Source organism: Pan troglodytes, chromosome 3 (assembly GCF_028858775.2).
Source record: "Pan troglodytes isolate AG18354 chromosome 3, NHGRI_mPanTro3-v2.0_pri, whole genome shotgun sequence".
Taxonomy (NCBI): Eukaryota; Metazoa; Chordata; class Mammalia; order Primates; family Hominidae; genus Pan; species Pan troglodytes.
Window position 1 is genome coordinate 189,625,320 of NC_072401.2, and position 24,197 is coordinate 189,649,516.

Genomic DNA, 24,197 nt, shown 5'->3' on the forward strand with positions numbered 1-24,197 from the left:
CTAATAGCAAGTAAGCAGTAAGACAGCCATATAGCCTCTTAACCACTCTCAGTCCTCAGATGCCCTGACAAGCACATCACACAAAAGGTTCACTCCAAGGCAGATGCAATGATATTTTGTTGATAGGATCAGAAAACTTCCTGAGGTTCAATAGTCATCCATTGAGGGTGGGATCACAGGATTGAAGGGAGCCCGACCCCAAGGGGCTACTTGGATGTGGGTCTTAAACAGATTCTTATAACTCCTTTCTTCAAGGGTAGTAGAGCCTGTAAAACCTCTCTTTCCCACCACATGTCTAGAAGTTTGCTAATTTCACCAATGAAATCATTTTTCCTCTATTCCTTGTGCTAATTCACAATGCCTGTGGTTTAGATTTAGACATCAATATTTGAAGTCTTGCTGAGTCTACCTCTCAAGTGTAGATTGCCAGTTGAGGCAGTTCAAATGCTAATCAGCCATCTATAAGGTGTAGATTAAAGTTAATTCACACTGACACATATGCCACACTCTATACTAATTATCAGTACATTCCATCAGATGAATCAGCAGTATATAAATCAGTATGCTAAAATATATTAAAATAATTTAAATCAATTTACCAAAAAAAAAAAAATCTCATAATAGAATTGGGCATGCATTGGGATGAGAAAAGGCTCAGAGCAGTCAAACAAATTTATGTTAGCAAAAGGAAATCAGAAATCATGAGATTTTCAACAAACCAACATTGGGGTAAAAAATTTTCTTTTCACATTTTTTTTTTTTTTACCATTTCTTAATAATTATTCTCTAACTACCACTCTAGTTTTTCTAATAACAAAGAGCAAATTGGCTGTCTGTACGCAATAGAACTTACCTTTTTTTCTTTTATTCTTTTTTTTTTTTTTTTTTTTTTTTGAGACAGATTCTCTCTCTGTCGCCCAGACTGGAGTGCAGTGGTATTACAATCTCGCCTCACTGCAACCTCCACCTCCCGGGTTCAAGCGATCCTCCTGCCTCAGACTCCCAAGCAGCTGGGATTACAGGCTCACACCACCACACCCGGCTAATTTTTGTATTTTTAGTAGAGACAGAGTTTTGTCATGTTGGCCAGGCTGGTCTCGAACTCTTGACCTCAGATGACCTACCAGCCTCGGCCTCCCAAAGTGCTAGGATTACAGACGTGAGCCACTGCGCCCATCCTAGAGCTCACCTTTTTTTAAAACATGTATTACAATGCTGTGTTTGATAAAGGCAATAAAAATGTTTAAATCAACATTTGACAGTAGAATTTCAATTATCTTAATTTTAGGAGTATAGGAAAAATATTCTCATTGCACCATGTACAAAAAACATCCTATTGACATAGGACATATTGTTAGATGCAATAGGGTTTTATCAATTTTTTTTTTATTTAAATCATGGACGGTTACATCATTAAATTGTATTCACTGGATTGAGGCGTTGAAGAACTTGTAACCTCCCACATCCCAATTTTAACACCTGCTCTTTGCTCTTCATTTTGCATATGCCAAGGTTATTTCATCATTCAACTTCCACAGCGACTTATCTATTTATAATGCTTGGCAAATTTTCCAAGGATTTCCTCTAGTGGTACAGTAAAATATGCTATCACAGGCCTAATTTTTCTTTGAAGGCTTCTATTTTATCTTAAAACCCCGTATGACTTTTGTATGTAAATACACAATGTCTTCTTCGCCAGAACCACCGGGTTGGTTGCCGTCTAAGCTGCACCTCCTCGTCACCGCCAATGCTATGCCCGGAGGTCAGCTTCTTGGGGACGTGGCTCCCAACTTTGAGGCCAATACCACTGCCGGCTGCATCCATTTCCAGGACTTCCTGGGAAACTCACTGGGCATTCTCTTCTCCCACCCTCGGGACTTTACCCCAGTGTGCGCCACAGAGCTTGGCAGAGCTGCAAAACTGGCACCGGAATTTGCCAAGAAGAATGTTAAGTTGATTGACCTTTCTTTTTTCTTTATTTTTATTTTTCTTTTTTTGAGACGGAGTCTTGCTCTGTCGCCCAGGCTGGAGTGCAGTGGTGCAATCTTGGCTCACTGCAATCTCGGCTCACTGCAATCTCGGCTCACTGCAATCTCTGCATCCTGGGTTTAAGCAATTCTCCTGCCTCAGCCTCCTGAGTAGCTAGGACTACAGATGTGCAACAACACGCCCAGCTAATTTTTGTATCTTTAGTAGAGACGGGGTTTCACCATGTTGGTCGGGCTGGTTTTGAACTCCTGACCTCGTGATCTGCCCACCTCAGCCTCCCAAAGTGCTGGGATTACAGGTGTGAGCCACCGCACCTAGCGGATTACCCTTTCGATAGACCGTGTTGAGGACTGTCTTGCCTGGAGCAAGGATATCAATGCTTACAATGGTGAAGAACCCACAGAAAAGTTACCTTTTCCCATCATCCACGATAAGAATCCGGACCTTTTCATCCTGTTGGGCATGCTGGATCCAGTGGAGAAGGATGAAAAGGACATGCCTGTGACAGCTCGTGTGGTGTTTGTTATTGGTCCTGGTAAGAAGCCGAAGCTGTCTATCATCTACCCGGCTACCACTGGCAGGAACTTTGATGAGATTCTCAGGGTAGTCACCTCTCTCCAGCTGACAGCAGAAAAGAGGGTTGCCACCCCAGTTGATTGGAAGGTGGGGATAGTGTCATGGTCCTTCCAGTGATTCCTGAAGAGGAGGCCAAAAAACTTTTCCTGAAAGGAGTCTTCACCAAGGAGCTCCCATCTGGCAAGAAATACCTCCGCCCCACACCCCAGCCTTAAGTCTCTTGGAGAAGTTGGTGCTGTGAGCCAGAGGGCATCCGCTGCCAATCATGTTTTCCTGCTGCAATTCCATGAAAACATCCTGGTGTCATCACACCAAGGTTTTTAGTTTGGTATACTACTGGCTTATTAAATGAAAACTGGCACTAAAAGTTTCTTGGGATTCTTTACACTCTGTCTTCACCAGCATTCAATTCTGTTCATACATCAGCACTCTCTACTGGTTCTCTTTGAAATATGTTCTGTATTTAAAACTCAAATCTTGTTGGATCTCTGCAGGGCTTGTGACCAATGAGGTCATATTTGTTGATGGTTGAGAAAGCTTGCTTCCCTCCATCAGAGAATGACTATCAATCTTTCCCTCCATCAGAGAATGACTATCAATTTTTTAAACTGTCCTATTACAACCTGTCTTCAGTCACCCATTTTGAAGAGTGGCAGAACTTGAGGTTCAACTCCTCTGTAAATATCCAAGTATAAAACCCAGGAACTTAGAGTAACCCAGATGTTCTTTAATATTGTTTGGATCATAGCCGGGGGAAAAAAAACTTTTTAATTCTGTACCTTTCTAGTAGATAACTGAAGTGAAGAACAAGGGAAGAGACCTTTAAATATTTTGCTATAAAAAAATTTTTTTGTGGCCAGGCGCAGTGGCTCATACCTGTAATCCCAGCACTTTGGGAGGCAGAGGGGGGTGGATCACGAGGTCAGGAGATCCAGACCATCCTGGTTAAAACGGTGAAACCCCGTCTCTACTAAAAATACAAAAAATTAGCCGGGCGTGGTGGCGGGTGCCTGTAGTCCCAGCTACTCAGGAGGCTGAGGCAGGAGAATGGCGGGAACCTGGGAGGCGGAGCTTGCAGTGAGCCGAGATCGCACCACTGCACTCCAGCCTGGGCGACAGAGCGAGACTTCATCTCAAAAAAAAAAAAAAATTGTGATAAGTTTCTATCAAAATGGGGAGACTGCAGAAAAGGCTTCCCTTGGCTTCCAAGGAGGTGTAGCAGGGGTGAGCAATCCTAGTGCCATGTGCCTTTCACACAGGGTTTGCCTTTATCAATCTGCTTTCTGATGACGTGTACATGAAAGAGTACACCATGAGACAGAAAGAGAGAATGACTGAAAATGTTTTATTGTAGAACTCTTCTTGCAGTGGGTTTTGCTATTTTCTTGATTTTACTTTTTAGGGAACAACAAATAAAATCCTTTGTTAAAACTGAAAAAAAATACGCAATGTATCAATGTCTATTTTGATGTAAATGTTAATATTTAAAATTGCGGTTGCCTAAATCACTTTCAGTTTCTGTATGTGTTACCCAAACTAATTTGGAATCAGGAACTTAGAGGATACTTCTAAAAAAGACATGAGAGGTCATTGTGAAGGATGAGAAATGTTCCATGAACTCACTGGTTTTTACTGGTAGCCCTAAGGGGCCGTATCATTCTGTTTCTCAATGCCTGTCTCAGTAAGAAGCAGAGGAATTTTGTAAATAAATATTTGCTCCATCAATAGAAGCAGGATTAATTCTATATGGAACAACCCAGTGCATGCAAGGATCTGTGGAGTTTCCTTTATTCCTAAAAAGCCAGTCTGCAGGCACTGTCTCCCAGGTTTAGACCTGGAAATTTTAGAAAGCTATGAAGTCTCCCACTGTAAAAAATAGAACTGTTTAATGCAATCTGTTGCTCTTTTGTGATAAATTGCCTTCTTGGAAGCAAAGCAAGAGACACCTGGATGAGGGACTGCAAAAGCTGCAGAAGACAATGTAACATTAGTTGCCCTTGGGAAGAAAACTAGATGACTCGAGGTCAAGGGTAAGAGACTTCCTTTTACCATTGACATTGTTTCATTTTACTGTTTGTACCATTTACATGTATTATCCCTTTTAGAAAACAGATTCATAATAATTTTAAAATAAGTTATTTTGTGACTTCAGAAAAGAGCAGCAAATAACATTTTTGTCTCATTTATCATAATTTAAGCCTTGAGGGTCTCACCCAGTCAGCTCTGATGGAGCTCAAAGTCCAGCTAAACAAAGCTTCTATGCCTGACACTGCTTCACAGTTGAGCGTCCACACAGTCAGTCCTTGCAGCAGAAATGAGAGAATGTATACAAATGGAAAGGTTGGGGTCAAGGGACCCACAGCCTTGAACAAGCTCCCTTTCGTGAGACAGAGAGGGGACAGAATATATAAGTATTTACTCATATATGCAGAAACAGTCCTTTGAAATTATGGATGCCTAAGACCTACAGTAACTGACATTATATTCACAACACTGGATTGCATTTAATAAGTGGAAACCAAGCATAATTTGCTTTTCAACTTACTTATATTCATTGAAGGATTATCCAAATTAGCAAAAGGAGCATCCAGTACTAAATTACATCTATTAATGCCTACCACAACACACATGTATTTGTTTGAGATGGAGGTTAGGCCGTGATACTCTAACTTCTAGGTAGAGGCTTTGCAGTATTCTTTTCTTCCCTTGTAGAAGTGGAGGATGAGATATTATAGGACATTCGTCAGAATCAGTTCTAGAGCCTTCAAACAGAAACTCGAAAAGTGTAAGTGACCTTTTAATAGTAGAAGAAAAGTAGGACGATATTCTCTCTCTCCTAACTCACACTCCTCTAAGTGAGCAAGAACTTTCAAACTGTGGCCACTTGTATCCCCTGAAGTAGGCCTCTTCATGTGATCAGTTGTTTTGTGGGGTGGAGGGTTGTATTCATACGCTTGCTCAGATTAGCTCTATGCAACAAAGCTAGTGAAACTCATTGCCTTGATCTTAGACATCCATCCACCTGCTGGCTCTGCTGACTAACCCATGTGGCTGTAGGTGTTATGGATTTGTAAATTAGGCCATCCTAAGACATGGGTGCTAATAAGACGTAGTTGAACTTGGGCTGCCTTCCCGTGCTGGTATTGAGAAAGCGCTGTAGCCAAGACTCAGGTTCGCAATGTTTACACTCACGAAGACTCGGGTTCGCGACGTTTACGCCCACGAAGACTCAGGTTCGCGACGTTTACGCCCACGAAGACTCGGGTTCGCCATTTTTACGCCCACGAAGACTCGGGTTCGCCACGTTTACGCCCAGGAAGACTCGGGTTCGCCACGTTTACGCCCACGAAGACTCGGGTTCGCCACGTTTACGCCCAGGAAGACTCGGGTTCGCCACGTTTACGCCCAGGAAGACTCGGGTTCGCCACGTTTACGCCCACGAAGACTCGGGTTCGCCACGTTTACGCCCAGGAAGACTCGGGTTCGCCACGTTCACGCCCACGAAGACTCGGGTTCGCCACGTTCACGCCCACGAAGACTCGGGTTCGCCACGTTTACGCCCAGGAAGACTCGGGTTCGCCACGTTTACGCCCACGAAGACTCGGGTTCGCCACGTTTAGGCCCAGGAAGACTCGGGTTCGCCACGTTTACGCCCACGAAGACTCGGGTTCGCCACGTTTACGCCCACGAAGACTCGGGTTCGCGACGTTTACGCCCACGAAGACTCGGGTTCGCGACGTTTACGCCCACGAAGACTCGGGTTCGCCACTTTTACGCCCACGAAGACTCGGGTTCGCCACGTTTACGCCCAGGAAGACTCGGGTTCGCCACGTTTACGCCCACGAAGACTCGGGTTCGCCACGTTTACGCCCAGGAAGACTCGGGTTCGCCACGTTTACGCCCACGAAGACTCGGGTTCGCCACGTTTACGCCCACGAAGACTCGGGTTCGCGATGTTTACGCTCACGCATCTACAACAGTCCTGGATTTTTATGGATCGCCTGGATTTTATTAAAATGCAGATTCTGATTCCACAGATTGAGGGCAGGGTCTGCATTTCCAACAAGGTGATGCTGACACAGCTGGGCCATGACCCACACTTTTAGCAGGGCTGATCCCCTCAGGTGGTGTCTGGCTGCAGAGTCTTTCATACATTTTGAAATTTCAAGCATGAGATTTTGAAAATTTGAATACATGTAACTATACTACCTATCCAAAAAATAGCAAAAGTTATACAAGTGAAATAATTTTTGTTGAAACCCCAGTATTCTGTAAGAGTCAGGCAGCTGAGTGAAAACATGGGTAAGATGAGCAGTAACAGGCCCTCTGTAGGAATCTTGCCTTTGAGTTGGAAGCTTTTATCATGCTCACCATGAAAGTTTCCTCTCCTAGCACCTCTGCCCGGCCGCCCCGTCTGGGAGGTGAGGAGCGCCTCTGCCCGGCCGCCCCGTCTGGGAGGTGTACCCAACAGAGACAGCGACCATCAAGAATGGGCCATGATGACAATGGCGGTTTTGTCGAATAGAAAAGGGGGAAATGTGGGGAAAAGAAAGAGAGATCAGATTGTTACTGTGTCTGTGTAGAAAGAAGTAGACATAGGAGACTCCATTTTGTTCTGTACTAAGAAAAATTCTTCTGCCTCGGGATGCTGTTATCTATGACCTTACCCCCAACCCCGTGCTCTCTGAAACATGTGCTGTGTCCACTAAGGGTTAAATGGATTAAGGGCGGTGCAAGATGTGCTTTGTTAAACAGATGCTTGAAGGCAGCATGCTCGTTAAGAGTCATCACCACTCCCTAATCTCAAGTACCCAGGGACACAAACACTGCGGAAGGCGGCAGGGCCCTCTGCCTAAGAAAACCAGAGACCTTTGTTCACATGTTTATCTGCTGACCTTCCCTCCACTATTGTCCTATGACCCTGCCAAATCCCCCTCTGCGAGAAACACCCAAGAATGATCAATAAATACTAAAAAAAAAAAAGTGTAAAATAAAGTAGTAGCTTTCCAATATACAAACAATCAAATGATAGATATAATGATGTAACAAAAGATGTACATAACAGTGATTAAAATATTCTTAGGAATATATTTAACAATAAAAAAAAAAAAAGAAAGTTTCCTCTCCTGAACCTCGGCTACACCGCTCTTCACAGACCAAATTGAAGCTTCACTGAGAATGGCTTCAGGGGATTTCCTGAACACAATAATCATTTTTTTCTCTTTTAGATGTTTTGCTTCCAGAAGGCAAAAAAAAAAAGGACTAAATGATGCAGAGCCTATATGATGATTTTGCAGGAATATTAAGATGGCCCCCCCCACCATTATCCTTAGCAAACTAAAGCAGGAACAGAAAACCAAATAGCACATATTCTCACTTATAACTGAGAGCTAAATGATGAGAACATGTGGACACAAAGAGGGGAACACACACACACTGGGGACTCTGAGGGTGGAGAGTGGGAGGAGGGAGAGGATAAGGAAAAATAACTAACAGGTACTTGGCTTAGTTCCTGGGTGATGAAATAATCTGTACAACAAACCCCGTGACATGTTTACCTATGTAACAAATCTGCACATCTACCCTAAATCTAAAATAAAAGTTTAAAAAATTAGAAAAAGAAAAATAGCCAGGCATGGTGGCATGCACCTGTAGTCCAGCTACTCAGGAGGCTGAGGTGGGAGGATCTCTTGAGCCCAGGAGGTCAAGGTTGCAGTGAGCCATGATTGTGCCACTGCACTCCAGCCTGGGTGACAGAGTGAGAAATTACCTCTTAAAAAAACAAACAAACAAAAAAAAAAACGAGAAGGTGGGCCCCCCCGTGGCATGTATTAGAAAAAGTGCTCCCTCTAGATGGATGAGGCCCCTGGATAGATGGTGCTGAAACAGGTCAGGGACACTGGTCTCATTGTCCAAGGTGTTATCCAAGCTCGTTGTCTCACAACCAAAAGAATTAAGGAGTGTGGACGCAAAGAGTGAGGTTGGAGCAAAAGTTTAATGAGCAAAAAAAGCAAGCTCTCCACTGTGCAAAGGGGAGCCTGAGTGGGCTGCCGTTTTTACAATTGAGTCCAAAAGCTTTTAGAAGAAACTCCTCTCATCTACGTAGCTGTTTGAGTAACTTCTCTTATGTGAAAAGCTGTCTGTAAACCCCACCCCTTATCTGTGTAGTTGTGGGTATGACTCTAGGCAAGCACAAAGCACCGCTTCTCTTGTCCGTGTAACTGTGGGTTTGTTTTAGGGAAGCCCCCTCCTCCCTGTGCAAGTTCCCACGGAGCCCACTGTGTACCTGTCTGAAGAGAAGGGGAAACTTTTCCCTGGGAGCTGGTTAATCACACGAAGAACAAAAGGCTTCTGTGCCGGACCTTGCGTGCTTGTCTGTGCAGATGCAGCCTCAGTTTTCCCCAGGCTGCTCTATTTTTGCCTGTAGCTGCAATTTTTCAGGCAGGCTGCTTCTCTGAGGACCAGCCTTAACTGTTTACCTAACTGATTTTTCCTTTGCTTCTCCCTCAGTGCTTTACACGAAGAAAAAGATGCCCTTCCTCACAAGTGTACCCGGCCCACAGCTCAAAGAGCAGAGCTTGGGTTGGATTTGTGAAGGGCACCATTTGACCACCACCGGGGCAGCCCATCTAAAACTCTCCCAGTCAGCTCATACTAATAAGGAAATCTTGTAGAAAATGGACAGTAAATTAGAGGCAAGTGTTCACAGGAAGCAGTCTTCTTATTTGCTTTTCTAATCCCTCTGGTGGCAAGAGAGCCTGAGTGCCGGGAGTTCAGGGAGGCGGAGAGGCTGACAGTGGCGCAACGTGGGGCTCCATTTTCCCTGACTCTGCCTTGGAAGTCTGCCCCTTGGTGTCTGGTCTTTATACCTGATACAGTGTTTGCCTTGTGTTATGGCTGAGTTATATCCCCTCACCCAAATTTACATGCAGAAGTCTTAATCTGCTGGGCATACTGGCTCACGCCTGTAATCCCAGCACTTTGGGAGGCCAAGGTGGGAGGACGGCTCAAGGCCAGGAGTTTGAGACCAGCCTAAGCAGCATAGTGAGACCTCATCTCTACAAAAAAAAGAAAATAAAATTTCTAATTCCCCGTGACTCAGAATGTGTCTGCATCTGGCAATAAGATCTTTAAAGAAGTAATTAAGTTAAAGTTAGGTTATTAGGGTGGTCCCTCATCCAATCTGACTGGCATCCTTATACGAAGAGGAAACAGGGACACAGACACACACAGACAGAGGACTGAGTGGAGACACAAGGAGAATTCGGCCATCTACAGGCCAAAGAGAGAGGCTGGAGAAGGAGCCAACCCTACTGACACCCTGACCTCAGTCTTCCAGCTCCAGCATTGTGAGGAGATGCCATTGTGTGATGTAAGCCTCCCAGTCTGTGGTAATTTGTTATGGCAGCAGGGGGGACTGAAACACCTCGCCACTAGACCTTGATAACTTATAGGAAAAGTCAGAGGTAAACGCTTGTGAGATTATCGGGAAAGGATGCACCATGATTAGACCCACAAAAGGTCCTCTCCACTCCCCCACTTCCCCTCCCCAGTGCAAGTCCACCCAGGTTGACAGCAGTGGGCTTGAGTAGAAAGTCGGCAGCAGCAACGGAGGCTTGAAGCTGGCCCTCCTAACTTGAGACTCTCCAAGTTTTGATTCAAAGCCAGGAGGATTCAATGACCGCAGTCATTGCAGGGTCTGAATAGCCAAGAAATGCTTGGCTTCATACAAAGCACTATATAGGGACCTGTGTCAGGCGAACTGTTGAAACAGAAGAAACACTGGGAGAAGGCTTTTCCCATTTCTCCAACCACCGCTTCAGAAAATCTCTGATATGCAGAGAGTGATTATTTCTCCTTGGTCTTTCTGGGATGTTTGAAGGAGAAGTTACCACTCTTCATGCATTTTTCATTCTATAGCCATTTAAGTCTATTGCTGCCAAGAAAATGAGGGACCGACTAAATGACTTCTAATTAAAAATATAGGAAAGCTTCAAGTGACTTCATGAAGATGTCATGGCAATATAGTGCATTAGTGAATCACCGCAACTCCCCAGATCTAGGCAAATAAGCATAGATCTATTTATTCTTGAATTTTTTTTTCAGGATATGAGTCCTCTGCCCAAATCCAAAGGCCTACTTGAACACAGTTTCAGTTCTTTTCTTCTTTCCCAAATAACATCAGTAAAACAATTTATGTTCTTCCTCAACAAGAAGAAAGCCAAACTCTTCTGATACTATTTCAACAACCCTTATTCCTCCACTCACAGGCTCCCCTCAGGTGAAGTTGTTTCTCCCTTTCTCCAAGCCTTTGCCTTCCTTCTGCCTCCTTTGTGGCTAAAATTAACGTACTGCCTAGAACCAGACCTGTCACCTTCTGACTCACATTCTCCCATAAAGGTACTGAAAAGCCTTAAGAAGATTCATAAAGCATCATTAGACACTCAATTAAAACTGTCAATATGAAAAAAAAAATGTGGCCAGACACGGTGGCTCATGCCTGCAATCCTAGCTCTTTGGGAAGCCAAGGCAGGTGGATCACTAGAGATCAGGAGTTCGAGACCAGCCTGGCCAACGTGGCAAAACCCCATCTCCACTAAAAATACAAAAATTAGCCGGGCATGGTGGCTCACTATAATCCACTGAGAGAATAGCTTTGCTGTCCTCCTTTCTCTATGGAATGCTAAACACCTGTGCTATCTTAGACTAGTCACAGGACTTGAAACTAGCCCAGTTGTCTTATAGAACTGATGTTTACGGTTTCTTTTGAATCCACATAGAAATTGACCTTCCCAGTCTTAAAATTTGAGACAGTCCCATTTGTCTTTTCTGAGTTCCTTTCTCAGGAAACCAACCATCAGCCTTCCTAGATAGTATCAAGGAGCTGAAACTCACCAGATCACTGCCTCTGGACAATGAGATGCCAGACCCCTCACCCATCATGACTACCTAAACGGCCACCGGCTTCCTGTTGACCAACTCTCTCTACTTATCCTTTCCTAACTCCTGTTCTCCCACACAGGGTTACATTTCTTCCTTGCTATATAACCTCCAGCTTTGGTTGGTCAGGGAGACGGATCTGAGGCTGATCTCCCATCTCCTCTGCTGCAGCACCTGATTAAAGCTTCTTCCTTGGCGATACTCATCATCTCAGTCATTGGCTTTCTGTACAGTGAACAGCAGGACCTAGACTGAAGCCCTGGCGTTTTGGTAACAGATTCAATGATGTCTCTTCAACCAAGTTGCTTATTTTCACCATGCAGTAAAAATAAGTAGCATAGGCTGGGTGTGGTGGCTCACGCCTGTAATCCCAGCACTTTGGGAGGCTGAGGTGGGCGGATCACAAGGTCAGGAGATTGAGACCATCCTGGCTAACATAGTGAAACCCCATCTCTACTAAAAATCAAAAAATTAGCCAGGCGTGGTGGCGGGTGCCTGTAGTCCCAGCTACTTGGGAGGCTGAGGCAGGAGAATGGAGTGAACCCGGGAGGCGGAGCTTGCAGTGAGCCGAGATCGCGCCACTGCACTCCAGCCTGGGCGACAGGGGGAGACTCTGTCTCAAAAAAAAAATAAAATAAAAAATAAATAAATAAATAAATAAATATAAGTACCATATAAGCCTTGTTTAGATAACTTGTTTCCTTTAACCCACTCTTTATGGGTTAAAGGACACCCCCCACTCTCAGCTTCAATCTTTGCCCCATACCACTCTCATTATCCACTCTTACTAACAGCCATTTGTTTCACTTTATTGGATCCAGCTTCTCTATCCATAGACATGGTTTCTACTGCATGGCTCCTGAAACTTAAATGTGCATATGAATTACTTGGGTATTTTATTAAAATTTTAATTTACTTCAGTAATTCTGGAGTGAAGGCTGAAATTCTGCATTCCTGTCAAGCTCCCAGGTAATGTCAGTGTTGCTGATCTGAAATTGTACATTGGTTTAAAATAGTCTATTGTAACCCTTTGTAGGGTTTTCAGGTTCCAAACACAGGCTCTGGGAGTTAAATTATACTAGTAACTTATATATCACTTCTGCCAAATAAATAGCCAAATCAATCCATCAATGAATATTTGTTGAATACCTACTCCAAAGTCCCCTGTAAAATATTTTCTTCTTAGTTTGGTAGATAGTTTCGAAAGCATTTACCATTTCAAGTGTTTGTTTGTTTTTGCAACAGAGTCTCACTCTATTGCCCAGACTGGAGTGCAGTGGAATGATCTCGGCTCACTGCAACCTCTGCCTCCTGGGTTCAAGAGATTCTCTTGCAGCCTCAGCCTCCCGAGTATCTGGGATAACAGGCGTGTGCCACCACGCCCGGCTAATTTTTGTGTTTTTAGTAGAGATGGGGTTTCACCATGTTGGCCATGGCTGGTCTCGAACTCCTGACCTTAGGTGATCTGCCTGCCTTAGCCTCCCAAAGTGCTGGGATTACAGGTTTGAGCCACTGCACCCAGCCACCATTTCAAGTTCTAAAAGACTTATCTCTAAACCTTTCATAGGCAGTCAGTATTCTTCCCCTTTCTCCTTATCTCCTCATCACCAAGGTTTTTTTGTTTTTTGTTTTTGTTCTTTTGCAACAGAGTCCCAATCTGTCACCCAAGTTGGATTGCAGTGGTGCAGTCTTGGCTCACTGCAGCCTCCACCTCTCAGGCTCAAGCAATGCTCCCACCTCAGCCTCCCAAGTAGCTGGGACTACTGACACGCACCACCACACCCAGCCAATTTTTGTATTTCTAGTAGAAATGGGGTTTCACCATGTTGGCCAGGCTAGTCTCAAACTCCTGGCCTCAAGTGTTCTGCCCACCTCAGCCTCCCAAAGTGCTGGGATTACAGGTGTGAGCCACCACCCCTGGCCTACCAAGTTTTAATATAAGATTTATAATTCAATTGTCTGAAGATGGGCTTCAGAGCCAAAGAACATTTCCAGTGTTCTCAAGCTACATTCATTCATTCATTCAATAAATATTTACTAAGCACACACTACATACTCGGCACTGTTTCGTGTACTGTTTACTGATAAGCATAGAACACAAGACAAGCAAGGCCCCTGCAGCTACAAAGCTCAGACCCCAAAAGGGTAGGAAATGAACAATAAAAACATAAAAAATAAATAATTTCAGAGAGTCAAAAGTAAATGACAAAAATAAAACAGCATAATTCAATGGGACTAAGAAGCGCTACTTTGGATAGGGTAACTGGGGAAAGCCTCCCTGGAGGGATCTCATCAGAGCTGAGACGTAAATGACAAGAAGGTGCCAGCCTCGGAAAGGCCTGAAAGAAGAGGTTCTAATGATCATTAGATCATTAGATGTGCTCTGTAGACTGCTTTCCTGAGAGTTGCAGTTGTGTGTTCCGTGTTCCCTGGGTCTCACTGAGCGTGTCTGAAAAGGCCACTTTGCAAATACTGTGGTGCACAATTACCTCCTGTTTTTGTCATCATTTTTAGCTCTTTCCAAAAAAAGATTGAGGGAGACTGCCTGCATGAGGGTTGGCTTATCGGGGATACAGGGCAGACAGTCAGTGTAGATTTCCATGATCCGGGAGAAAATTATCTGTAGAACATTAAAACTAATCATTTATTCCTGGAAAGGAGGGAATATTTTCTTTGATAAGCACTTACTGAGCACTTATAACATGAGAATAAATGTTTATATGTGTATAAACAGATGAAATATGGGTATGTAGAGATGAATATGACATGGATTTTGTTGTCAAGGAGCTTACAAATAAACACAAAGTAAAATGGAAAAAGTGAGAAACTGGAAGTACAAGGTAATGAAAATAATCACTTTGAAGGAAGGGTGACTGATCTCGGCCAAGAGAATCTGTAAATGTTCCCATGAGCAGTCTGTATTTGAACTAAGGCTTGAAATAGGAAACATGAGGAGCCATATGCATAGACAGTACGAAAGGCCATAGAACCGGGTAAGACACTTAGGGAGGAAGTGGAGGAAAGAAGAGGCTCAAGGACTCTGCCCCTGCACAACCCGGTTAATGGCCTTGAAGGTGCTCATGCACAAGAAATGCAGATTTCAACCATGTCAAAGGACGCACAGGTCCAGCAAGATGAACAACAAAACTTGACCTTTGGATTGAACATTGTGAGGTGGTGTGGTGGCTGGGAGCACAGATGTTTCTGCAAAGGGGAGAAAGAAAAGGTTGATCCAAGTGGATTCAAGAGAAATATGCAAGGAGAACTGAAAATTGGCACCACAGCCCAGGGCTTCTCAAACTTTAAAGTCACTGTGAATCCTGGAGATCCTGCTGGAGTGCAGTTTCTGATTTATAAGTCCTGGGTGGAAACTGAGAGTCTGAATTTCTACCACAATGGCAGGTGACATTGATGTCACTGATGGATCACAATTTGAATAGCAAAGGAAGAGAGTATTTCAGGAGTTTTATATTAAAAGGAGCAATGAAAGGGACTGGGTGAGCAAAGTAACTAGAGGAGGATGTGGGACCAAGGATATTATTTTTAAGATTCATGCTATCGCAGCATTGTATGCCAATGGGGATGATTCAGCGTTCAGAGGGGGAAAGTCAAAATGAGGAGCGGGATAACTGAACATCGTCCTTGAGTAGCGTGGAGAAAGGGGCACGCAGCGATCAGTGAAGGGGCAGCTCTGGAGGGAAGCCCAGCCAGTTCGTGCATGTTGCCAGGGGCAGCAGAAAGCTCCTGCGCATAGAGGCAGGTGAGCTGGACGCTGCACGGGGGTTCTCTTCTGTTTTTATTTCTCAATGCAGTAAGGCACTTAGCTGCTAGGACTGGGAAGAAGAAGAGGCAGCAGTATGAAAGAATCATGAGGAAGTAAATTGACTAGGGCAGTGGTCCTCAACCCCATGAGACCCATGACCCTTTTTGTTTTGTTTTTGTTTTTGTTTTTTGGGACGGAGTTTCGCTCTTATTGCCCAGGCTGGAGTGCAATGACGCGATCTCAGCTCACTGCAACCTCCGCCTCCCGGGTTCAAGTGATTCTCCTGCCCCAGCCCCCCGAGTAGCTGGGATTATAGGCATGAGCCACCACACCCATCTAATTTTGTATTTTTAGTAGAGACGAGGTTTCTCCATGTTGGTCAGGCTGGTCTCAAACTCCGGACCTCAGGTGATCCGCCCACCTCGGCCTCCCAAAGTGCTGGGACTACAGGTGTGAGCCACCGTGCCCAGCCCATGACCCTTTTTATAACACATGCTTTTAACACCCTTGCTACCATTGTGAAAATAAAATAATAGTTTATGTAACCTACCTACACACACATTTTTGAATCAACATAATTCCTTCACCATAATGTAAAGAAAGAAAAGAAAAATCGTTCAGGCGTGAGTGTACTGTTCTGTTAGGAAGCCGAAAGCATCTCCACAAGCACTGTGAGTGCTTCTAGAAGGCAGCGAGAATCTCTGAGGCTTGGTGAGGTGCTTTCATCGCCGTGACTAAGGGTCCACCCGCAGTTACTGATTATGATTTCATGGGAGACTCTCAGTTGTACATTTTGTTCAGCTGCTTGGATGCAAGCTCAGAGGTGGCAGAGTTGCATTTAATCAGGCTGGCAGCTTTACTGGGGAGTAAATGGACTGAAAATGGTGCAAGGAAGTTTAAGGTCCAGGTCTACAATCTCTGTGTGCAATTCCAAAATCCAAAAGAGCTTTGAAAATACAAGTTGGTTGTTGGTGGTTATCCAAAACTCATTTGGCAGTGAAACTCAGCCTGAATAGACACAAAGCTATTTAGAGCCTTTACTGATCCCACTTATTTGAGATACTACATAACAGTAGAACCGATTATCTTTCTACAATTTTTTTAAATCTGAATTTGGAAACATTTGTGCCCTTAGAGCTTGGGATAAAGGATTATAAACTGTACATGTAAGGGAATTAATAAAATGACGGGCCAGGTAAGCCAAGGCAGGTCAGATAGGAAATAAAGACTTGAGCAGTTAAGACACAGTGAAAAAAATCGGGCCACCAGATTCCGGGTCCCTGTATGGCAGATTGTGGGGTGGAAGTGCTAGAAGTGAGACAGGAAGCCTGGGAGATACAGAGCTGGATGCTTTCAACTGAGAATCCGAATGGGGTACAGTTACAGATAATGACGGGTGCAGACCCTACAGTAGCTGAGGATGTCAAGGTGAGGACGTCAAGAATAATCCATCGCCCAGGGATGGCGGCTCATGCCTGTAATCCCAACACTTTGGGAGGCCAAGGTGGGTGGATCACCTGAGGTCAAGGAGTTTGAGACCATCCTGGCCAACATGGTAAAACCCCGTCTCTACTAAAAATACAAAAATTAGCTGGGCATGGTGGTGCACATCTGTAATCCCAGCTATTCGGGAAGCTGAGGCAGGAGAATCGCTTGAACCCTGGAGGCGGAGGTTGCAGTGAGCCAAGATCACACCACTGCACTCCAGCCTGGGCAACAGAGACGCCACCAAAAAAAAAAAAAACAAAAAAAAAAACCAGAACAATCTATCAGAAGAAGGATCCATGTGGATGTGAGATTAGCACTGGGCACTTAACATGTGACTGCCTCAAAAGGGAGTGGTGGCCAGTGTCGTCTGAGAGCTTCAGCTGCCGACGAGCTGCCCGCTGACAGGTGTAGGAAGCAGAAAGGTCGAGCGTGAACAATGGGAACAACACTTACCCATGGGGGTGACATCTAAAGAGAAAGCAGCCTCCACCCGACCCTGCTTCAGGGGAAGCCACATCCTCGGGTCGGTTAGGACCAAAAGATGAAGAATTTAGGGATGCAAAATATTTTGCTGATAACTGCCAAGGGGATCAGAAGACACAGAGGAAGAATTTGGGGGATTCTGCAGGGTTTTGAGCCTGGGTCATCCCAGGAAATGTACAGAGCCATGTGAGGATGAGACTCCAGTGTGGGAGGATGACCTGGGGGTGCCTGCCTCACCACCTGCCGTGACTGGGATCAAATGGAGTAACTGGCTCAGCCCTAATGATACGTAACAGCAGCATTTTTGCAAAAAGAGCTAGACCTACTCGTAAGATTGAGTAGTTCAGAGGTCAGTTAACTCTTTCTGGGCCAGATAATAAGTATTTTAGATTTTGTGTCACAATTCCTCAACTCTACCATTGTAGCAAAAAAGCAGATATGGCCAGGCGCGGTGCTCACGCCTGTAATCCCAGCAGTTTGAGAGGCCAAGGTGGGTGGATCACGAGGTGAGGGATCCAAGACCAGCCTGGCCAACATGGTGAAACACCATGTCTACTAAAAAATACAAAAAAAAAAAAATTAGCCAGGCGCGGTGGTGGGCACCTGTAATCCCAGCTACTCAGGAGGCTGAGGCAGAATAGCTTGAACCTGGGAGGCGGAGGTTGCAGTAAGACGAGATTGTGCCACTGCACTCCAGCCTGGGTGACAGAGCAAGACTCCATCTAGAAGAAAACAAAAAAAAGCAGATATATCTCATAGATAAAGGAATGGGCATGGCTCTGTTCAATAACATCTTACTTACGGTTACTGAACTTTTAATTTTATATAATTTTTAATGTTATGAAATATTATTTTTCTTTTGATTTTTTGTTCAAACATTTAAAAATGTAAAAACTTGTCATAGCTCATGGCAGGCCAACTTTGGAACATCTGCCATAGATTGAAGACCTCTGGCATAGTTTAATATTTAGCGGGAAAAGCAGAAAAAGAGATTGGAACCAGATTAGTGTAGTTGTCAAAAAAAAAGCCAAAGTGTTTGGATGGGGGGTGTGGGTACGTATGCTTTAGAATCCATTAAAAATTGTTAACGGAGGCAAAAGTTATGATCTCATTAGTGTTTTAGGAAAATAGGTGGTTGCAATAAAAATGATGGATTGGAAAGATAAGAAATTAGATTTGAAGAGTCAGTTTAGAGACCTTGGCACTTCTATAGGGGGACATATCAATGCCTAGAGACCCCTTTGCTTGAGAAAGCATAAGCCTTTGAATGTTATTAGAAATAATTAAAGTGGTAACATTGAAAAGATACTAAATATACAATTTTACTTTCTCTCCGAACACACTGTAAGTAGGAAAAACATATTAACAAAAACAGCAATCTAATGTCCTGAAATAGACCTGTGAAAAGGCTTGCAGGTAAAAGAAACACAAGGAAGACACAGAGACAGGAAGGAAAAGAATATTTAGGCACATTAAAGAGATTTAACCCACAGGACTAGGACTCACACAGTAAGAATATGATGCTGGTAAAGAAATGGGGCTTCACACAGGGGAAGAGTTCAGAAAAAGGACTGAGGGTTGTGGTCCAAGATGGAACCAGAGAATTTGAGAATTCTTTTCTATGACAATTTCAAAAATCACTTTCCCTTCTTGAAGTGTATGATTGACCTTTCTGGGTGAAACCCTAGGGGCTGGGGGAAGGAGAATCACCTCCTAGGGGTTATACCCAGGAAGGCACAGGGGAGACGCATTCCAAGTCCTGCAGAGCTCCTGGATTGGGCCAGCAAGACATACTTTTAGCATCCTTCCATGACAGTGGTTTCTTGACTCTTTTTTTTTTTTCTTGACTCTTTCTTAAGAAAAGAATAAAGGTACACCCAGAACCCCGTTGAATACCTACTCCTTGTTTGCATTCATTAGAGAAAGGACTCTCAGCAGTGGTGAAGCTTTATCAGTACCCTGCAGAAAATCCACTGAAACCAAGGTCCCTGCCTGTTAGTTCACGATAGGCACAGTCCTCCAAGCCTGTTTGTGCCTCTCTTGCATTCTGATTTACTGCTTGCTCCTCACTTACCTCCTCCTTTGTCCTTTGCTGTTCAAAGACTGCACTTGTAAGTTGGGTAATTCGAGTTTGATCCTGGGCTGCCCTCTCTCCTACCTATACTCATCCCCAACATTAGGGCTACTAATACCATCTGTAGTGAAAAGGGTCACGAAGAAAATAAGCCAAGGGGATATGATAGAGATTGACTGAGTCAACTCAGGCACATTGGCCCCGATGTCACACTTAAGCTGAGATCAGAATGCTTGGAATAATCTGGGGCATAGAATTTCAGACAGAAGAAAGACAAATGCAAAAACTCTGTTGCCAGTTAGAAAGATGGATGTAGCTGGAGAAAATTCTGACATAGTTCATTACTGCTTCACTGCATCACTTTCCTGGGGATGGGACAGCATGGCATGCCTGAAGAGCTGAGGGGCTGCACTAGTTTCTTCATATCGACTACATCACCTAAGTCAACCTGTTCTAAGGCACATTTGGTGGATTCTTTCAGCTAAAAAAAAAAAAAAGAAGATAAAATATTTAAGTTCCAAATCAAATATGGTTTGAGTCCCTGATGCTCACATATTTACTCATATTGATCCATTTCCAATTACACACATAAACACATTTTTCAAACCTTTCTGAGCATTACAAAATGCTGGTCACTATCCACTAATTGGTTCCAACTCATAATGAAAATCATAGATTTAAATCCTAAAATTAAAAGAAAATTATACATAACTGTGTGTCCCACAACTGCTTATTTTATACTTTTTTCTTTGCCCAAATAAGGTGGAACCTGTATTATTTACAGGCTGATATCATTTGTTCTCATCATTTCAGACATAATATAAAACAATAACCAGTCCTACAATTTCCCTATTTAGACTATATAGACCTTGTAAAAACTGAAGGCTCCAATGTGCCTCAATGATATTTTCCTGGGCAGATGTGCATTTTAAAGTATTGGTTTAAAATCCACATTATGGATACAAAAGACATCTAAAGGCTGATGATATGATATAAAATACATCCCTACAAGCCAAGTAATTCCATGTAGGAAGGGATAACATTGAAGTTTCCGAAAGAAAGGCTTTCTTACAAGCGGTGATTCTTAATTTGAGTCTTGGAAAAGGTATAAACTTGGAATGGGAGGGTGGTAAATTTTATAGAAAGGGTGATATTAGCGAGGATATCCCAAGGCGTAAATTATACTTTCTAGGCTAGAACTGGAATGAGACTGTGGAGTTCATATCTGTGCATTAACCGTGTCCTAAATGCAAAATGGCCTGGATCAAATCCTAGAAGAAATAAAAAGTACATGAGTGGAAAAGCATGATGAAGACCAAATAAAGTCTGGAGCTTGGTTGACAGGATTGCACCAGTGTTGATTCTGTATTTTGATAAATGTACATTGGTTGTGTAGGATGTTAACATTAGCGGAAACTGGGTGAAGTATATATGGAAACTGAATGTACTATCTTTGCAACTCCTCTATAAATCCAAACGTATGTCAAAATAAAAAGTTAAAAAAAGACCACACCGTCTGAGGTTGACTCAAAAGATTTTGAGGGAAAATTTGAGTGATGGTCTAAAACAAGATGGAGCAAGCTCAGAAAATTTACTCCAGATAAGCCCAATTTTAGTAGGTTTCTTAGCAGAAAGGCAAGGGGTGTTTGGGGAAAAGGAGGTTATGGGAACAGTTGTCTTAGTCTGTTCAGCCTGCTTTAAAAAAAATTTGAGTAATTCATATTTATTTATTATCTTTTTGAGATGAAGTTTCCATCTTATCGCCCACGCTGGAGTGCGATAGCACTATCTCAGCTCACTGCAACCTCCGCCTCCCGGGTTCAAGCGATTCTCCTGCCTCAGCATCCTGAGTAGCTGGGAATACAGGTGCCTGCCACCACTCCCGGCTAATCTTTTGTATTTTTACAAAAGATTGTCTCTTTAGTAGAGACAAGGTTTCACCATGTTGGCCAGGCTGGTCTCAAACTCCTGACCTCAGGCGATCCACATGCCTGGGCCTCCCAAAGTGCTGGGATTACAGGCGTGAGCCACTGCCCCCAGCCAAGTAATTTTTAAACAACAGAAATGCATGGCTTATAATTCTGGAGGCTGAGAAGTCCAAGATCAAGGTGCCAGCAGATTTGGTGTCTGCCGAGGGCCCACTCCTCACAGACGGTGCCTTCTGTGTGTCCTCATAAGATGGAGGGGAAAAGGGCTCCCCCACGCCTCCTTTATAAGGACACCAACTCCATTCACCAGGGCAGAGCCCTCAGGACTTAAGTACTTACCAAAGGCCACACGTCTTGATACCATCACATCGGGGCAGGTTTCAATGCATGGCTTTTGGAGGGACACAAACATGTAAACCATAGCAACAGTCCATTCTTAAAAAGAAGAAAAAATCTGGCCAGGCGCAGTGGCTCACGCCTGTAATCCCAGCACTTTGGAAGGCCGAGGCGGGTGGATCACCTGAGGTCAGGAGTTCGAGACCAGCCTGACCAACATGGAGAAACCCCATCTCTACTAAAAATACAAAATTAGCCGGGCATGGTGGCACCGCACTTATAATCCCAGCTTACTCGGGAAGTTGAGGCAGGAGAATCACTTGAACCTGGGAGGCAGAGGTTGCAGTGAGCCGAGATGGCACCATTGTACTCCATCCTGGGCAACAAGAGCAAAACTCCGTCTTAAAAAAAAAGAAGGAAAAATCTTATGAAACTGCCAAACATAACATTAACAAATCACTGTCAAAGTCTGAGGAGAATCTGGGGTCTAAAAAATAGCCTTTGGGCCCTATACTTAGACCCACTGCTAAATTCTCACAGATAATCAAATGAGACCATATTTATATGGTTATAGCTTTCATCTAAAGAGCGCAAAAGTTTCTGAAAATATACAACAGGACGATAAGTCTCATTCTTCTCAGTGTGAAGTACCAAAAGGCTTCCATGTAGATTTTAGATTCTACTTAGATTGATTTTGAAAAGCAGAGTTAAATATGCCTTTTAAAAATCATACTCTACTAAGATATCAAATTCCAAGTGGAAACATACATTACTGACAGTGGGTTATTCTTTTTTTCACAGAAACTCTAAAAATATGTTTAACAAGCTGTTTAGGCCAGGTATGGTGGCTCACGCCTGTAATCCTAGCACTTTGGGAGGCCGAGGCAGGTGGATCACAAGGTCAGGAGATGAAGACCATCCTGGCTAACACGGTGAAACCCCGTCTCTACTAAAAATACAAAAACTTAGCCGGGCGTGGTTGCGGGCGCCTGTAGTGCCAGCTACTCGGGAGGCTGAGGCAGGAGAATCGCTTGATCGCTTGAATCTAGGAGGCAGGGAGGCGGAGATTGCGGTGAGCCGAGATTGTGCCATTGCACTCCAGCCTGGGAGACAGAGCCAGAGTCCATCCAAAACAAAAAACAAAAAAACAAAAAACAAGCTCTTTAAACAACTGACTGAACTTGGCAAATTAACTTTATCTTTACATTTTGTATCAGGATAGCAAGATTTGGGTTCTAAACTCTGCTCTGTAAACTAATACCTATAGGGCTTTGAATAAGGCATTTGTCACTACTGACTTCACATTTCCTCATCCATAAAATGGATAATAACAATCCCTAAGGTGCTATCAAGATCAAACAAGTTTGTAAAAAGGCATTACAAATCATAGCCAATAATAACATGGAGAGATTTCTTAAATGAAAAATACAACTACAGAGTTTGCAAAATACCTTAATATAAAATGCTATATTAGACCACAGTGACGCATATCAAAGGAGCAAGATGGGTTCTTTTGTTGTCGTTTTTGTTTCATTTTTTTGTATTTTTTAATTTATTTTATTATTTTTTATTTATTTATTTATTTTTATTTTTTTATTTTTATTGATCATTCTTGGGTGTTTCTCGCAGAGGGGGATTTGGCAGGGTCACAGGACAATAGTGGAGGGAAGGTCAGCAGATAAACAAGTGAACAAAGGTCTCTGGTTTTCCTAGGCAGAGGACCCTGCGGCCTTCCGCAGTGTTTGTGTCCCTGGGTACTTGAGATTAGGGAGTGGTGATGACTCTCAACGAACATGCTGCCTTCAAGCATCTGTTCAACAAAGCACATCTTGCACCGCCCTTAATCCATTTAACCCTGAGTGGACACAGCACACGTTTCAGAGAGCACAGGGTTGGGGGTAAGGTCACAGATCAACAGGATCCCAAGGCAGAAGAATTTTTCCTAGTACAGAACAAAATGAAGTCTCCCATGTCTACTTCTTTCTACACAGACACAGCAACAATCTGACTTCTCAATCTTTTCCCCACCTTTCCCCCTTTTCTATTCCACAAAACCGCCATCGTCATCATGGCCCGTTCTCAATGAGCTGTTGGGTACACCTCCCAGACGGGGTGGTGGCCTGGCAGAGGGGCTCCTCACTTCCCAGAAGGGGCGGCCGGGCAGAGGCGCCCCCCACCTCCCGGACGGGGCGGCTGGCTGGGCGGGGGCTGCCCCCCCACCTCCCGGACGGGGAGAGCTGCTGGGCGGAGACGCTCCTCACCTCCCAGATGGGGCGGCCGGGCAGAGGCGCTCCCCACATCTCAGACGATGGGCGGCCGGGCAGAGACGCTCCTCACTTCCCAGATGGGGTGGCGGCCGGGCAGAGGCTGCAATCTCGGCACTTTGGGAGGCCAAGGCAGGCGGCTGGGAGGTGGAGGTTGTAGTGAGCCAAGATCACGCCACTGCACTCCAGCCTGGGCAACATTGAGCACTGAGTGAATGAGACTCCGTCTGCAATCCCGGCACCTCAGGAGGCCGAGGCTGGCGGATCACTCCCGGTTGGGAGCTGGAGACCAGCCCGGCCAACACAGCGAAACCCCGTCTCCACCAAAAAAATACGAAAACCAGTCAGGCGTGGCG

The 24,197-nt window shown here is 44.2% G+C and overlaps 1 pseudogene; it reads left to right on the plus strand.

Moving 5' to 3' along the window:
* Nucleotides 1-882: 882 nt before the first annotated feature.
* On the plus strand, nucleotides 883-3,419 carry LOC745434 (peroxiredoxin-6-like; annotated as a pseudogene).
* The last annotated feature ends 20,778 nt before the right edge of the window (nucleotides 3,420-24,197 follow it).